This window comes from Typopeltis vanoorti, chromosome 19 (assembly GCF_054136105.1).
Source record: "Typopeltis vanoorti isolate ZY-2024b chromosome 19, IOZ_Tvanoo_1.0, whole genome shotgun sequence".
Classification (NCBI taxonomy): Eukaryota; Metazoa; Arthropoda; class Arachnida; order Uropygi; family Thelyphonidae; genus Typopeltis; species Typopeltis vanoorti.
The window spans coordinates 83,638,013-83,644,806 of record NC_143567.1 but is presented as its reverse complement, the minus strand read 5'-3'; positions in this window follow the sequence as shown (position 1 = coordinate 83,644,806).

Here is a 6,794-nt window from a genome sequence, read left to right as displayed (position 1 = left end):
AAATAATATTAAAAAATGAAGATGATAGATTAAAGATGAGAAAAATATTCTTATTACTTTATTGCTTGTTGGCCTTTTGGCTGAGATCAAAGTGTAGTATGTAGTATCTGAGTATCTGTAGAGCACAGTGTAGGGATAAGGTGTTATTGAGCTATTAAAGCTCTGATCATGGCAGGAGGATAACAGTATCTGATCTCTGCAAGAGCGTCTACAGTCCGATTGGTAAGATTGTTTATGTTTATCATTACCTTTTATAGTTTTACTGGTTCTTGTTTTTCTTTCCTTGTGCCCTTCTGTGGCTAGTTCTATTTTTCTAAATTATGGCGTCTTTTCTGCCCAGAGGCAAAACTCTTGGGTTTGAAATTGACTCAAAGGTGGAAAAACGTTCGGTCGCTCCAATAGCCTGTGTAGGATTGGAATGTATGTATATATGGATTTACTCCTTATGGGAGAGGTAGATACCTGAAATAAACTACTTGAAGGTTTCAAATGCAGAGGTGAAAAAATTTATCCCGTCATGATAGGGAGTATCTTGAGAACTTTAAAGATCGACAGGTTTCCGTTAGAATACATCGAAAATTGCGACGAAGTTATTCATAATGTGTTTTCCAAGTGGGGTGTCGTCCGTGATGTAAAAATATCGAAAGACATCGACAGCCCAGACAAGAAGTCTGGAGAAGTGAAAATCTCGATGGAGATGAGATCATCTGTCCCTAACTTTGTTTTCATGGGTTCCGCTAGGGTAATGATTAATTATCCTAGTGTTAGAAGACAATGTTTTAGATGCGGATCATTGGAACATCTGGGTGCAGACTGCACAAAAAATAAATGCAGAAACTGCCTGGTAGCAGAGCATGCACTGGAACAGTGTCAGTCATCCTGTCTAAAATGTGGAAACAAGGATCACAAAGTAGACACCTGCCCATGCGGAAAGGATGGGAGGCGCTATGAAACCAGCTATAGCCATACCAGTAGAGAAATCCGAAAGCACAGAACAGGAAGATTTCCTAGTCTTTCAACCCCCACCTTTCGTCACAACGACAACAGAAAATCAAACCACCGTCAAGAAAATTTCACTAGGGAAAACAAAGAAGAAGAATCGCAACGCAAATAAAGAAGCTCATTTCACTGCAGAAACAACCAGAGAAGACAGAACAGAGGAAGAAATGGAAATCAGTAGTGCTACAACAAAGAGGAGATACCAAAAACCCAAAATCGGTCAACATATTCCCAACAGAATTACCCGAGGACAACAGTATCCCTACCAAACGCGGCATAAAAGGTGGGGTTACAGTATAATAATAAGGTCCTTTACTGGATCCCCAGACCTTAGAGAAACTCCTAACGGCAATAGACAAACTAGGGGAACCTGTGTTCCATTTTCCTAGTAGGGACGATTCTGATATCGGTAGCATACGTTTCAAATGAGGGAACCTCAACATCAAAGATATAAGTGAGGCCGCTCCAGAGCAACTACAGTGGTTTTTTTGGACCTGAACGAGGAAGTGGTTGCAGCGCTGTGTAGTACTTTGGCCAGGCTGGCAGAGAACGAGATATTGGGGTTCATGGGTTTCGCGGTTAGCTCGCAAAAAAGAATTAGGGACAAATTAGAGCCTGTCTTTCTTTTTTTATAGTTCACACAGGAGGAGGTCGGCCTGATTAAACCCGAGCTGCGAAGGCTTACATTGAGGCGGTGCAGCTGCATCACTCTGGCTAGGTTCTTCCCCCATTTTTCAGTTTATTTGGTTCCATTTCAATAGTTATCACAGTTCTCCTTCATGGTTATTCCAGTATTTTTTAGGTTTATCTATAATTGGTCAAATTAAGATTTTTTTTATTTTTTTTTAGGACAGGTGTTTGGAGATGATGTTTTAATAATATTAAAAAATAGGGATGTTTTTCCGAGTAATGTAAATATAAGATGTGGAGGAAAAATTTTTAAAAGAAGTGGAAAGATTTCAATATTTAGGTAGTGGGATCTCGGAGAAAGGAACTTCAGAGTTGGACATTAGAAATAGAATAGGTAAAGCTAAATCGGCATTTATGGAAATGAAGAGAATTTTAATAAACAAGAATATTAAAATAGGTGTGAGAATTGCAATAGTTAAAGCAACAGTTTGGAGTATTGCAAGTTATGGAAGTGAGTCATGGACACTCAGAAAGAGAGAGATTGAAATGCATTGGAAATGTGGTGTTTAGAAAGATGGAAAAGATTAGTCATACACAGAGAATATCAAATCAAGAAGTTTTAAGAAGAATTGGGATGGAAAGAACACTGCTCAAGAATATTATACAAAGAAAGACCAAATTTGCAAGACATCTTCTGAGAGGTTCTTCGGGACACCTGACAAGAACTATATTACAAGGGAAAGTTGAGGGGAAGAGAAGACGTGAAAGACCAACTAGAGAGTGGTTCAATGATATCGTGGAATGGACTGGTTTAAGAATGACGGAAGCAACAGATCGAGAGAAATGGAGACGAGCTGTTCATCTGCTGCAAACCCTCTTTCTAGAGGATGCTACCGGACGACGATGAATGTATTATAATTCAATACATGAACTGTTTAATAAAAAAACTAATGTATCATCATACTTTATATTTATATATTAATATTTTATTTGAAATAATAATATTATTTTATTTAAAGATTTTATGTAATATTTTAACTTTTGAAAATTAAAAAAAACTTTAAAATAATGTTACACACCTTTTCAAACTTTAAGAAACATAAATGAGAAAAGGAATTTTTTCTGAGTAATGTATTGTAATTCAACACATGCACTGTTTAATAAAAAAAAAATAAAAAAAAAGAATAGTAATAAAGACCGACTTTTAGTCGGTCTTTAACGGTGACAAGATGATGTAATTTTTATCTTGGCATGACAAACACAGCAGCCTCAGTCTTCCTTATATTACCAGAAGCATAGATGGCGTCTTTACAAAGTTTCTTGCTATATTTCTACTAGGTGGCGCTCCCAAGAACACCGCGGGCGATTTTGTTGTTCTGCACATTTCACTTAATGATTAGAAGTTAGATAAGAACTTTTCGCGATGTTTCTGTCAGTAGGATTTACAATTAATTGCTTTCTTTGAGCAGAGCCTTCCAGATATGTGCGACTCTTGAGAGACGTGCAGAGCACTCCTTAGCTTCTAGATAGATTTTTCGCTAACATCGCAAAGTATTTGAAAAACATTTTTCACGCTTTGACATGTTTGGGTCCGTTTCGTTTACTTAAACTCTAATTTCGTTTGATGACGGTAACTCAAGTCATATCTTAAGCTTACGATTAGCAATGTTGCTTATGTTCGCAGACCACTAAAACATTCTTTATCAGTTAGTCTCTTAGGTGATTTGAGCATCGAACTATCTTTAAGATTGCACCTTGGTTTGTTCAGCTAACCATAAACTGATGTCATGTATGACGTCATCGTTATAAATATATTATACTTTAAGGTAGCTAAGAATATTTATGACCTGTAAAAATTCTAATCAAGATCTAGCTGATTATTTTGCGTTTAAATTATGATAACATAAATTTCACAATATCATCGAGTCTGAGATTCATCTAAACTTCTCCAATGGCATCCATGCGTCAACTGATCATAAAAATTACTCTTTTAGAAGTTTGGTTAAAGTTAATTAAAAACAATACCTGAAGTAGATTTACAATATCTGAAATTTAATGCAAAAAAGAGATTTACTCGAGTTGTGTTTCATAGGAATAAATACAGCTATAAATATAAGCCAACATTTAATAAGTGAAAAAGACAATTTAGAGGTCAAAAAGGACATGGCCATTGAATTATTCGCTTAATGCATTGTTAATTTCGAATACCTGAATACATACGGGCATTTCAATTACTTAAAATGGAGCTTTGATGGTTCAAGAGATTAAGCCTAATGCAATGTTTATGAAACGATGCACTAGCTGGGGCTATTGGAATATCTATCTCACAGAAAACCAATTTTCTTTCCGAATCGTAGGACACAACTTCTATAAACTGAAGTCTAAAGAACTGAAATATCGTTGGGAACCTAAAAGGAGACGTTTTACGTCCCTCAGATATAAAGAAAACCCAATTATTCCAAAGAGAATAAGATCCGATTGTTTTTGGAACAACAACCGTTTTAATAGATCCAACTATACTTAAACAATTGTTAGAAGAACGAAACAAGTTTGAGAACAGAATATCAAAACAGAAATAACGGGTCCTAGCCCATTTTAAAAGAGCAAGAACTTGCTTTACTTAAACAAATATTGCTTAGTTTTCTTTTACTTTAAGCTATTAAACTTAACCGAGAAGAGCAGAAGTAATTTTGGGCCTAGTAGCAATGAACTGTTTCCATCTTAGGTCAGCTGTTTTGCTCGGACTGCTGCCAGTAAGATTGAACTGTCAAAAGGAACGATCTTACAACCAATTTCTCAGCCGAGTACACTTGATAGATTACTCCTTTTAAGAATAGGGGTTGGTAAACAGAATTCAGTGACCAGCAATTCATTCAAAAGAATAAAAATATAGCTAATCAATTTAATTAAAACGCAAAGGTATATATTTATTAGTAAGAAACAGACTCATGTGCTTAACTTGTTCTTATTTCTGAAAATAAATTGCTTATTTCATCAAAAATATAATTAAGTGATTTTTTAATATATATAAAAATATATTATGTTTTATTTTCTTTGTAAAATATTTCTTATTTTTAATCTAATTTAAAATATTTTCTATAATTTTCAATAAGTCTTAAACACCATACTTTTTATCTAATGACTTTATTACAAGAAAATTTTGGTTCGTACTCAGAATCTTGGTTTTTTTAAGCATTTAGAGTTAGAAGTCTTATTCCATCTTTGTCTACAGTTATTCTATAAGCACGCGATCGAAGAGAAATGTGAGCCCTATACAAGATAAATAGTCTCTGATACCACACGACACGCGTTCGTGGCAAAAAGCAGAGCAGTTGAGAAAGGTAACCGTGAATAATAGTGTTCAAAGAACTCGAGTTATCAATGCAATTGCGTACAGGCTAAAGGGAATGTCCAATAAAAAGATTTGAAACTTATTTACAGTCTGTGTGATGTTCTTATTTTCAGCAAAGGCTTTTAAATCTGACGAGCTTTATTAAAATATTTTTTTTCGTGTAGCAAGCTAATGAAACTGATTTTGCAAACGTCCAAATTACTTCTGGTGCTGCCAGATATCGACGGTTTTATAAATGTGTTTTTAATAGGTTTTTAGTTCTTCATTACTTCTTTCATTTTTTTAATATAATTATTGCCAAAATACTTAAAATGCTTATTGCAATGTACGTGAATTAAATATTTGTTTAATTGCAGTTTGTCTCGTAATTTGACTAAATTAGTAACGATGTGTATCATCCCTTGTCATTCTGCATGGGTTAGGTTTTTTTTGTTTGTTACTTTATATATAAACATAAAATAATTACTTGAAGCCATGCATTTATTTAATAGCGGGGGCTTCGTAAATCCTCTCGAGATGGAGGGAATAGTTTTAATAGATAAACAAGATTTTTTTTAAAAGCATCATTTTCCTAGGTATTTAATAATGCAAGACGTGTTATTAACTTGTGCTAGCTGTGTAATGCATTACGAATAACTTTTGAAACACTATCTTATGCTAATGATGTAAAAGCGGCCTTTGGCGTGTTTATTTACATTGATTGTTGCTAAAATTGGAATATCATTAGGAATCTAGTAAAATGTTAGAAAAAGGTTTTGGAATGGAGTTTTTAAGTTTAATTAAAATAAAATTAGTAGCAGATTTATTCATTCCAAATACAAAATGAGTAGTTTCACTATCCATTTAGTATATCATTTCAGTATTCATTTATAGGTTTTGCTACATAATTTATGGCTTGTTTGCAATTATTGAAAGAGTTTCAATACATATTTCGTGTTCTGAAAAAAAAAAAAAAGCTAATCAAGAGGAAGAACACCGCAATAATTAATAAATAAAGGAATAAGTAGAGAAATAAAAAATCAAAATAGGAGTCTCCATAACTCAGTCAGTTTCAACGAAGCCTTTCAGTTGGAAATACTTGAGATTCAATCCCGTCCAGGATATAGAGAAACATTTATCATGGGTTTTCAAATGAAGGTTGAGTTAACCGGTCTCATACAGAGAATGGTAGTGTTTTTTCTTCCTGAAGCTCGTTTTCATTCATTATACAGGCAAACCAGCCAGGAGTACAGAATTAATTGACATACAAAATACACCATATGAGCATAGGGCTAACCACTTTATCCTGGAATCATGGTTACCAAATCCAATGATACCTTAGAAGGTAATGGCGCTTAAGGGCCTGTTAATAAGCGCGGAAGAAGTGTCCAATAGAGTTTTTTATTGGAAACTCTGATAGAGTTTCCAATAGAGAACTAATAGAGTATAGTTGAGTTACCCATTTGGACAGTAAAGCAGCATACGTTCATCTACTTACACCCCATAGAAGGAGGTGAAATATGTATTTTTAAGTCACTACTCAAAGGGTGAAGGTATTGAATTCAGAGGGAAGGAAAAATAGATAGGGTTTGTGGTTCTACAACCTGCTCCCTGAAGAAACTGATACAGGTTTAAACATTGTGCAGAAGACGCACACCTAATCAGGATGATGACTCAAAAAATTAAAGTATTAACTTTGTAACTTATATGTATTTGGAATTATAACTATTTTAATTATAATGGTCTTTTTTTTCCAAGTAATCTTTTATCTTTGATGTTAATTATTTTCTATGGTTATATTTATTGCTAAATAAATTCCATTAATAATATTTTT